Here is an 11,585-nt window from a genome sequence, read left to right as displayed (position 1 = left end):
AGGTGGAAACGACAGGAGGTGCACACAATTTCTTGCGACGAAAAATGCTGAACTTCGGAGCCTGTTGAAGTCAATTCTCTGCGCCCCACCCCCCCAAAGGGGGACACTGCTCAGGCTTCAGCTTAAGTTCTTCCCTGCCTTGTGGGGCACTGCCACACTCCTGAGTTTATGGGCCCCACAAGGAGCTGGAACCAACAGTCTGATCTGGAGGGAGTGTCCCTCTCATCCCCTCCACAACACAGGCACTTCCTGCCACTGTTCGCCCTGGAAACTTAAACTACTCTCATGATGCATTCAGAGTGATGGTAGAGGAAGTGAGTTGGGGCACACCCAGCCCTGCTCACTGGAGGAAACTGAGGCCTGCCGGGTCAGAAGGTGAAAGCATGGAAGCAGGAGGGGCTCCAAAACCTTCCAGGGCAGATTATGGTGCTAGAGGGCCTGGGTTCAAATTTGAGCTAGAAGTATCTTATGACCCAGGTATCTACCCAAGAGAATTGAAACAGGTGTTCGGACAAACCCTTGTACACGCCGTTCATGGCAGCACTGTTCATCAAAGCCAAAAGGTGGAAACAACCCAAGTGTCCACCAATAGATGAATGGATGAACAAAGTGTGGTGTGTACTCCATGAAAATTAGTAGGGGAAGACCTCAGGGCGCTGGGTGGCTCAGTGGGTTAAGCGTCTGTCTGCCTTTGGCTTGGGTTATGATCACAGGGTCCTGGGATCAAATCCTGCTTTGGGAAGCTTGCTTCCCCCTCTCCCTCTGCCTTCTGTTCTGCCTACTTATGACCTCTCTCTCAAAAGTAAATAAATAAATAAAATCTTTAAAACACACACACACCCCTGCCTTTTTAAGGTTAGTATTCTGAGGAACAAAAGAAACCCCAAATTTCTTACAGTTCCCGGGACTAAGGCTGAACTGTGAGCTAGTCGGTTTCCTAAGGCAACTGAGGACCCCCATTGGTCTGCTGAAGAATTTAACCTGGTTATTCAAATTTACCAAGCTGGCTTCTGGGATTTAAACCAATTAGGACACCTGCTTGTTGGTGAGGGCCAGGCCAAACACTGGGTAAACTAGCCAGAATGGAACAACCTGAAAGGGATTTAGAGAAACAGACTCCTCACTTTTGGTTAGATGCTAAACACTTGCTGGAAATCTCCACTGAGCAACTCTGGCAGCTTGTGGAACAAAGTTCAGGCTCACACACAAAAGCCTGGTGAACCAATACATGACCATTAGAGTCAATTTCAGATTGTCTTTAAAGAAAATTCTGGGGGCACTTGGGTGGTTTAGTGGATTAAGTGCCTTGGGCTCAGGTCATGACCTTGGGGTCCTGGGATTGAGCCCCGCATCAGGCTTCCCGGCTAGACTCTGGCCCCCACCCCCACACTCCCACCACCGTGCTCATGCTTGTGCTCTCTCTCGCTTTCTCAAATAAATAAATAAAATCTTTTAAAAAATAAAGACAAACCTGGTCCTATTTTAGATGTTGAATCCACCTGGGTAGCATTTTAACTCTTTGTTAAATTAATGGGCTGAACCAGGATCTTTCTCCTTCTAGTTAAAAGGACAAGGACTGAATGGGAAACTATCTCTAGTCCAGATTTAGTGAATTTAGCAAACCAGTTCGCTTGCATCTTAGATCAGTCACCTAGAAGGAAGTCCGTTAATTCTCAATTTTTTCCTCTTATTTTTTAAAGATTTTATTTATTTATTTGACAGACAGAGATCACAAGTAGGCAGAGAGAGAGGAGGAAGCAGGCTCCCTGCCAGGCCGAGAGCCCGATGTGGGGCTCGATCCCAGGACCCTGGGATCATGACCTGAGCTGAAGGCAGAGGCTTTAACCCACCGTGCCACCCAGGCGCCCCTTCTTTTATTTTTTAAAAGATTGTATTTATTTTATTTGACAGAGAGAGAGAGAGCGCAGGCAGGGGGAGCTGCAGGCAGAGGGAGAAGCAGGCTCTCGGGTGGGCAGGGAACCCCACATAGGGCTCCATCCTAAGACCCTGGGATCCTGACCTGAGCCCAAGGCAGACGCTTAACGACTGAGCCACCCAGGCACGCCAATTCTCAATTTTCAACTCCAGCAAATGAAGGTTCCCCCAAGCCCCCTATTTTCTATTATTGCCGAGGGCTAGAATATTAGAAAAAAGATTGTTACCAGTGTAAGTGCCCCAGGTGCCTTCTGCCTCCTAGCAAGCCTTTCTGATGCCCTTCTAATTCCCAGCGGCGGGGTTCTTCCCCTCTTAATTGACTCAGAGAACCCCCTATCCAGTTTGGGAGTGCATCTCTCTGTGTCTTGATCTCAAGATCCTGAGATCATGACCTCAACCGAACTCAAAAGTCAGACACTCAGCAGTCTATGCCACCCACGGGCCCCAAACCTCTGATATCTTTTATTTGCTCTCTGACCAAACGATAGCCAAGTCTGTGGACCCTAATCGTTTGTCCCTATGGTATCAGCTACTATCCTCTTTATGGACAAAGTCTCCAACTGATAATCAGCCTAACTCCCAGGGCACATTGGGCATTGGACTTCCTGCTCCGGGGGGAAGCCTGCTTTTCCCTCTCCTGCTCCCTCTGCTTGTGTGCACTCGTTCTCTCTCTCTCGTCAAATAAATAAATAAAATCTTTAAAATAAAAGATGATAGCCCTAACCCTATTGTTTGGAAAGACAGGGGTGACATAGACTTTGAGGCTTTAAAGAAAAGCCTATTAAAGTCCCTTGCCGGGCCCCTGGGTGGCTCAATGGGTTAAGCCTCTGCCTTCTGCTCAGGTTATGGTCTCGGGGTCCTGGGATCGAGTCCCACATCAGGCTCCCTGCTCTGCAGTGAGTCTGCTTCCCCCACTCTCTCTGCCTGCCTCTCTACCAGCTTGTGATCTCTCTTTCTGTCAAATAAATAAATATAATCTTAAAAGAAAAAAAAGCCCCTTGCCCTAGGTCATCCTCATTATCTACTTAATTTTTTGCATGTTTATTTGCAAGGAGTGCCCTTGGTCTGCTCATCCAGCAATAAAGGTGAAGCTGGTGAGGTCCAACGGTCAAGAAAGAATCCTTGAGGGGCGCCTGGGTGGCTCAGTGGGTTGGGCCTCTGCCTTCGGCTCAGGTCATGATCTCAGGGTCCTGGGATAGAGTCCCGCATCGGGCTCTCTGCTCAGCAGGAAGCCTGCTTCCTTCTCTCTCTCTCTCTCTGCCTGCCTCTCCATCTACTTGTGATTTCTCTCTGTCAAATAAATAAATAAAATCTTTTAAAAAAATTAAAAAAAAAAAAAGAAAGAATCCTTGGGACGTCTTTTGTGTAAGGAGGTGATTTTATTAAAGCAGGGGGACGGGCTCTGGGATCTGTGAACAGAAAGAGATGCTGTCCTGGGTTGTGAGGGACTGATTGTGTACTTTGGAGCTGTGGGAGGTTAGGAAAAAGGAAGGTTTTCAAAAGGATTTTTTTATATGCTAAAGAAGGCTCTCAGGATCCTGGGGGACTGGCTATTGTCAAGTTCAAGTCTTTTTTCCCTCTAGTAAAGCATGAACCTTAAGACAGTTTGGGGCTTCCCGGAGGAAAATATTAGTTAACTCTTTGTTTTCCCTTCCCTTAGTTTTAGGGCAGCCTGGAGTGCCTGAGGAATGTCACACATCCCCCACCTGTGGGGGGGGGGGGATCCGAGGGGTGTCACCTTACTTTGCCCTCAGCTTGCCTTCCCTTCCCTCATCCCAGGGACCCTCATCCACCCAGAGGGTATTAGAGCCGACAGCCACACCGCAGCCTGGAGGACATCCCGCTGGCCACAGAGCCATTTCCGGCCACTGAGCTGGCCATTTGAGCTAAGACCACTGAAGAAATTGTCTCAGGGAGTCCCTCCTTGTATTTTTGGCCAAGGGCAAAACTGCAAAATTTACATCCATACATATGTCAGGACGCCTTCGGGGTAGCCCATAACTTTGGGATGTTCTAGAACAAGCAAAGTTCCCTTCCCTCCAACAGGAGTACAATTCAAAATGGCTCCTACGTCAAAAATGTATTAGATGCCATATTTTGCCGGTTGCTCTGGCCATTAGTAAGATTCCCAGGCATCCCAGACTCATCTCCCTGGAGGCCAAAATAGACCATCTTACTGATATTTCTGCCCCAAATGCTGCTCTCAGGGAAGCCAATTGCCAAACCTCTGTCATGGTCCAGAGAGATGTTCTCCCAAATGATAATTTGGAAAAAACAAAACAAACAAACAAACAAAAAAACAACAACAAAAAAAACAAACTGGGGCGCCTAGGTGGCTCAGTGGGTTAATGATCCTGGGGTCCTGGGATCGATCCCCGCATCTGGCTCTCTGCTCGGCAGGGAGCCTGCCTCCCTTCCTCTCTCTCTCTGCCAGTCTCTCTGCCTACTTGTGATCTCTGCCTGTCAAATAAATAAATAAAATCTTTTAAAAAATAAAAAAAAATAATTGTTGGTTTGATAAAAAGAGAGAACTCTGGTTTGGATCAAATAACAGTTCAGCCCTACCTAGTAAAAGTCCCAGTACTTACTGCTGTATATGCATTAACCCATTGGTCCGTTGACACAGTGAGAGTGATGAGGGAGCAGGAGGCTGGCTGAGGACAAAGCAAAAGCTGGCGCCTTGCACCCCCTCTTCATCCGCTCCCCTCCATATGTGTAGCATTCCTCAGGCACCCCTGACTGCCATAAAACGATAAATAGTTAACTTGCAGGGATAGCAATCCTGCAGGACAGGAATCTCCCTTGCTCTACAGATGTCCTAGAGACCTAAACAGGGAGGTTACCTTATCAATAGCACAAATTTCCAGAGGCAAATAACTCTCGGTTCCTGAAGCCCTAATGTCTCCCTCCCACCATAAACTGGAGGAGACTGAGGTAGAAGGGAATGTAAATGATAGCCGGATCCTAACACCCCACCAAGAATCTCCCAACTATCTTGACGTTAATGCCTGACCTAAAGACGACATTGATCAGGCCATAAGGGCAAGGACTCCCCCCGGCACCTTGTAGACCCTCCCTAACATGTGAGAACTCTGTTGAAATCTCCCATCCCTTCACCACCTCCCCCCAACCGCAAGGTATATAACATGCCGACCCTCACAACCCGGGGCAGCAGCTCTTCCTGCCCACGGGTCCTGTCCCCGTGCTTTAATAAACCACCATTTTGCACCAACCACGTCTTAAGAATTCTTTCTTTAGTCGTCGGCTCCGAACCTCCTCACCCCACCGAACCTGACTTAGGTTCTGGGACTTCATCAAGAGCATCGCTGAGGGCATGTTGGTGGGGAAATAGTAATAAGGCCACAACAAGTACTTACTCAGCTCATCTCACCTCTTCAAAGTACAGTCCTGGGAAACCTGTTTGCACAAATGGATTTTTTAGAGCTTCCTTGTCTCATGGGTATAAATCCGTTTTAGTCATGGTTTGTATATTTCTCACCAGACCGAAGCTTTCCCTCGTAGACAGGCCACTGTCTCTTCTGTGGCTAAAAATTGGTTTAGAAAAGGTTGTCTCTCCCTGGAACTCCTCTGGAACTTCCTAGCAATCAGGGAGCCCATTTTAACCAGGCAGGGGCTTGGACAAGCCTGCCGTGGGGCTGGCTTTACGTTCATGGGGCATATACTGTCCCCAAATCTCAGGGTTAGTCCGAGCACACGGACAGCTTCATTAAGGCTCAACTTAAGGGGTGCCTGGCTGGCTGAGTCTGTAGACCATGTGACTCTGGATTTCAGGGTCATGAGTTAAAGCCTCACGTTGTCTGTAGAGCTCAGTTTAAAAAAAAAAAAAAAAAAGGAAAAAGAGAAAGACTGCTTAGGACCACAGAATTTGTAGGGACCCTCCAAATGCCTTGGCTGAAAGCATTCCCATCAGTCTTTTGAAATCTCTGTTGCACCGCCCTTGGAACTCCTAGACTCTCACCCCTGAGATGGTCATAGGATGGCCTCTTGATTCCTGCCTCTTTTGCCCTCCAGTAGATAAAGGAGATAGATAGACTTCAATATTGTAAAGACCTAATTGCTTGGATGAAAAAATAACCTGCTAGGGCCGCCTGGGTGGGTCAGTAGGTTAGGCATCTGACTCTCCTTCTCAGCTCAGGTCACAATCTCAGGATTGCAGGATTACCACCCCGAGTTGGGCTCTGCACTGAGCTTGGAGCCTGCTTGGGATTCTCTCCCTCTCTTTCTCCCTTTGCCTGTCCTCCTCCGCTCCTGCACTCTCTTTCTCTTAAAAAAAAAAAAAAAAAAAGTGCTTTAGGGGAGCCTAGGTTGCTCAATCATTAGGCATCTGCCTTTGGCTCAGGTCATGATCCCGAAGACCTGGGATCGAGCCCTGCATCAGGCTCCCTGCTCACTGGGAAGCCTGCTTCTCCATCTCCCACTTGCCCTGCTCGTGCTCCCTCTCTCACTTGTCTCTGTCAAATAAATAAATAAATAAAATCTTTTTAAAAAAATGCTTTAGCAGAATAATCTTTTCCCAGTACACTTCCTGGGGGTGTGTGTGATGACCTTGAGCATCACACCTTGCATGCTGGTGATCTCATCTATTGGAAAAGAACCCTCCAGAGAGGTTCCCTTCAACCTCGCTCGATAGGACCTCCTCAGGCACCGCTAACCATCCTCATGCCACTAAAGTCCAGAGAACAGACTCTTGGATTCACATGACGGATCTAAAGAAAGCACCAAACCCTCGCTGGGTCTGTTTGCCACGTGGTGACGAGTAAGTAAAGATTTCCCAGAACTGAAGCCGATGCCATCTGCCAAGGCAGCTTCCCCAGCATGTCTGGCACAAGCCCGACTGATGTTTCTCCTTTATTTCGTGAAGAGACAGTGCCCTCGTCTGCATTTCTGAAGCCCTTGTGAAAAGGGGGAAACTTCTTCTTTTGGAAATAGACCTTCATAAATGGTTTCATAATGATCCAGTGACAAATGAAGTTTTCACTTGCTTTTTCTTCTTTTAGATTTTATTTATTCATTTTTAAATTTTATTTTTTTAAAGATTTTATTTATTTATTTGACAGATGGAGATCACAAGCAGGCTCCCTGCCGAGCAGAGAGCCCCATGTGGGGCTTGATCCCAGGGTCCTGAGATCATGACCTGAGCTGAAGGCAGAGACTTAAACCACTGAGCCACCCAGGCGCCCCAATTTTATTTATTCATTTGAGAGAGAAGGAGAGCACAGAAGGAGAGATAGAGGGAGAAGCAGATGACACCCCCTGCCCCAATGCCGAGCAGGGAGCCCGATGTGGGACTTGATCCCAGAACTCTGGGATCATGACCTGAACTACCCAGGTGCCCCTCACTTGCTTTTTCTGAAGGGTTAGAAGGTTCAGAATTAACCAAAGTCAGGATTCCTGGGTGGCTCAGTTGTTAAGCGACTGCCTTAGGCTCAGGTCATAATCCCGAAGTCCTGGGATTGAGCCCCACAACAGGCTCTCTGCTCAACAGAAATCCTTCTCCCTCTCCCATTCCTCCTGCTTGTGTTCCCTCTCTTGCTGTGTCTCTCCTTTTCAAATAAGTAAATAAAGTCTAAAGTCTAAAAAAAAAAAAAAAAAATTCACCAAAGTCTTTTCTTTCATGTGAACTGTTAACTGACTTCACGGTGTCAGAATTCGCAAACTTGCAGGCTATGTTATTTGAGAGCATTTGTTTCCAAACAGTTCTTTGGAGGTAACGGTACCGTCTATTTATTATTTTTATTTAAAGATTTTATTTATTGGGGCGCCTGGGTGGCTCAGTGGGTTAAAGCCTCTGCCTTCGGCTCAGGTCATGATCTCAGGGTCCTGGGATCGAGCCCCGCATCGGGCTCTCTGCTCAGTGGGGAGCCTGCTTCCTCCTCTCTCTCTGCCTGCCTCTCTGCCTACTTGTGATCTGTCTGTCAAATAAATAAATAAAATCTTTAAAAAAAAAAGAAAAAAAATAAAGATTTTATTTATTTATTTGAGAGAGAGAAAGAGTGAGGGAGCATGAGATGGGGGAGGGTCAGAGGGAGAAGCAGACTCCTCGCTGAGTAGGGAGCCCGACACAGGACTTGATCCCTGGACTCCAGGATCATGACCTGAGCTGAAGGCAGTCGCCCAACCAACTGAGCCACCCAGGCACCCATCGGTACCATTTAATATGTGTTTGAAGTGTTGCTATTTTGCCAAAAATTCGTTAGCTACTACCTCTGGTTTATGCCTGCACTGTATCTTCCCAAATGCATATCCCCAATTTTCCCCCAAATAATTCTTCAGGGCACTCCAGCGGTAGTCAGGATTCTGCTGTCATGGCCCCTTTAAGCAGGGACTTCTGGGAGGGGGATGTGAATGTGGCTCCGGGTTTGGCTCCATTGAGAGAAGTTTTCTCCCATCTGGATTAGCGCCAATCAATATTTTTAGTTGGCAACTCTCAGATCTAGGATCCTGGTTTAGAACCATCATACAGTTTGGAGTTGTTACTTTTGATTTCTGTAACTGCTGCCTGTCAAACCTTCGTAAGAATGACGTACCCACTAAGGAGAAGATCTCCAGTGCTTACGATCTTGGTAAATATGGACCACATAAGGGAAATGCCTGAGTGTTCTCCTGAGACGCATTCTTGCTTCTCCAATGTGACCTCGGTGGTTTTCTGTTCTGTGTAATTGATCTTTGGGTAGTTACAGGGCATGGCATCCAGGAAAGAGCCTTCCTGACGTCAAGGGATACAGTCTCTGAGCTAAGAAAACCTGACCTTTAAGATTTACTTATTTGAGAGAGAGAGAGAGAGAGTGTGTGTGTGTGTGTGTATGAGAGAGAGAGAAGCAGATGCCCCTCTGAGCACAAAACCTGGATGTGGGGCTCGATCTCATGACCCTGAGATCAAGAGTTGGACGCTTAATCAACAGAACCACCCAAGAAAACCCCACTCTTGCCTTTGAAGAAAGAGTTTGATTCAAATGGGGAAATGTGAAAATTAATAAAGAGAGACCTCACAAAAAGTGAGTAGGGGAGTCCTATCTCTCAACGTCAATTATAGGAAGTGAAGAGGAACATTACCCCCAGAGGCTCAGGCCAGGGGCCCCCAGAAGATGGAAAATTACTAATAATAAGCAAGAGATAACCAGAAGACCCCTATTGGGAGCAAAAGATAACCAGCTGTTTCTGCTTCTATAAACAGGCTTCCCGCCATAGGCTCCCTGCTCTACTATTCTCTCCTAAAGCAGCCCCCACTTTCCCAGTTTAAACCTACCTACCAGCAGTCAGCATAGCCCTTGGAACCTGACTGCCTGCAGCGCCTTATAAAATCCCTATAACTCCGTTGCCAGGGGCCCAGAACCTGGAGCTCGAGCTCATCTGCGTCCGCCAGCGTAAAATAAATCCGAGTTCTCCTACTTCTCTGAGTGCACTTGGTCTCTGGCAGGTCTGATTATTTTCCGCAACAGGAGAAGTGTCAAAGCCCCAAGGGAAGAATTCTCAACAAGGAAAGAATCATGATCTACAGACCCCAACAGGAAACAGGACACGGCATCTCCTACAAGAAACTGACTACCCCAGTAACTTAGCCAATGACGAACCATCATCACCCTGAACTCCTGCTTCTCTCTGACAGACTTTAGTCCAAACGAGCCCTCCCAACTTCCTCCTTCTCATAAAATAACACGCCTCTCCTTTGTTTATTGAACATGAACATGCAGCCTGCACGTCCCAAATTGTGGTTCCCCTGCTGTTCCCAAAGAAACCCGTTTTGCTGGTAAAATAACCGGCTGTTTAAATTTAAGGTTAATGACACCTACAGTGGACTCTTGCTTGGCCATAACAGAAATAAAGCACGGACATGCTGGGGAGTAAAAGAACCCAGGCACAAAATGCTCCACGGTGCATGATTGCATTTATATGAAATGTTCAGGACAGGTGAGTTTATAAAGACCGGAAGTAGACGGGTGGGTGGTTGCCAGGGGCTGGGGGAGGGGCAGAGGGAGTGGAAGCTGATGGGGACAGGGTCTCTTTCTGGGGTGATGGCAAAGTTCTGGAACCAGATAGAGGTGGTCCCCTCACAGCACGGTGAATGCGTAATGTGCCACCGAATTGTTCACTTTCAGTGGTTCATTTCCTGTCACTTTAATTTCCTCTCAATTAAAAAAAGAAAACCCAATAAGGCTGTCCACCAGCTGGGGGTGGCCTCCGAGGCAAGTGACTCACTGCTTCATGCCCCAAACAGATGTCTGGGAGCTTCCCAGGCATAGGAAGAGACCAGGGCATTGCAAGCCACAACCAGACAGCCTGCCCGCCCACGGCTGGCCAGTTAGGCGGGGGTCCCGTCCTCTCTGTTGGGACTCTCCCTTCCTGGGAATAGTCCTCCAGAGAAAGACACAAGTCACACCAGCTCCGGGAGGCCTGGCCGTTAGAGCGCCACAGCTAGGAAATGCCGTCTGTGTTTTAAAATGTACCTGACCTCACCTGTGACCTGAAGAAAGGCAAATTAAAGCCACTAGGATGTGGTGGACCGATAACACTGTGTCCTGTTATACAGTGTGGACCCCAGCCACTCAGCCCCATAGGGCAGGTACAGGGACTGCCTTGGAGGCATGGAGGCCCCTGGGCACGCACACACGCACACACACGTGCAGACTTAGGATGGAGGGCACACTCCCACTGGCTCAGACGTGTGATTCCGGCTCCTTTATGGGCCCACGAGCTCAGGGAACCACAGCTGATCTGACATTACAGCTAGGAGCTGAGGCCCCCCGCAAGCAGGGCAGGGAAGAGGGGACACACCTCGGCTGGCTCCGGGGTCCTTGCACTGTACCTTTTCCAGGCAGGAAAGCGAGTGTGCGGGGCGGGGGGGGGGGGTGCAGGGGCTCACTGCCTGGACCACCTCTCTTTGTTTGCGCAGACAGTGTTGACGTGCACTGTTGACGTGCTTCCCAGACACCTCCCAGGTAAAGGCTCTCCCCCCATTTCGCAGATGAGGAAACTGAAGCACAGCCTGACCCTCCCCCTGTCCCCCCATGTTCTTCTGTCTTTGGAGGATAGAGTGGGAGGATTAGAGTGAAGGTCAAATCCTGCTGCCTGCTCCCTCACCCCCCACCACCCCAGCTCCACCTGGCCCCGGCTTGGTGCTCGGGCACCCTCATGGGGCTCAGGGTCCTCACGTGTCCATTGGGATCTAGGACTGTCCACTGAGCTCAGAGCTGCTTCCCACCAGAGTGTGCTGGTTACCTCACCTGTCCTGGGCCCCACCCAGGCCATCCCTTGTCCGCACGAACCTCCCTGTCCCCCGACCCTGGCTTCCCACTGCTGGGGGCTCCTTTTGCATCAGGTGCTCTCCAAGGTACACAACCTCCTGACAGCCCCCCAGGTGAGGTGAGTTGGAGATGAGGAAACTGACCAGGGAAGTTGAGTCACTCCCTCAAAGTCACACAGCTCCTGGTGGCCAAGCGGGCTCTAAACCCAGGCCCTTTGGCTTCATAGCCTCATGGCTTCCAAGAGCTTTGTCCTGCTCACAGTCATGTCCCAGCTGCCGCAGGTAGTCAATCAATGTTTGTGGACTAATAGATTTCTCTCAAATCTCAAAGCTCCCTGTTTCTTCACCTGGGATGCCCATCCCCATCTCACAAACTCTTACTCATACT

Source organism: Mustela lutreola, chromosome 2 (assembly GCF_030435805.1).
Source record: "Mustela lutreola isolate mMusLut2 chromosome 2, mMusLut2.pri, whole genome shotgun sequence".
In the NCBI taxonomy this organism is placed as follows: domain Eukaryota; kingdom Metazoa; phylum Chordata; class Mammalia; order Carnivora; family Mustelidae; genus Mustela; species Mustela lutreola.
The sequence above is the reverse complement of the archived record's forward strand: the minus strand, read 5'-3'. Positions refer to the sequence as shown.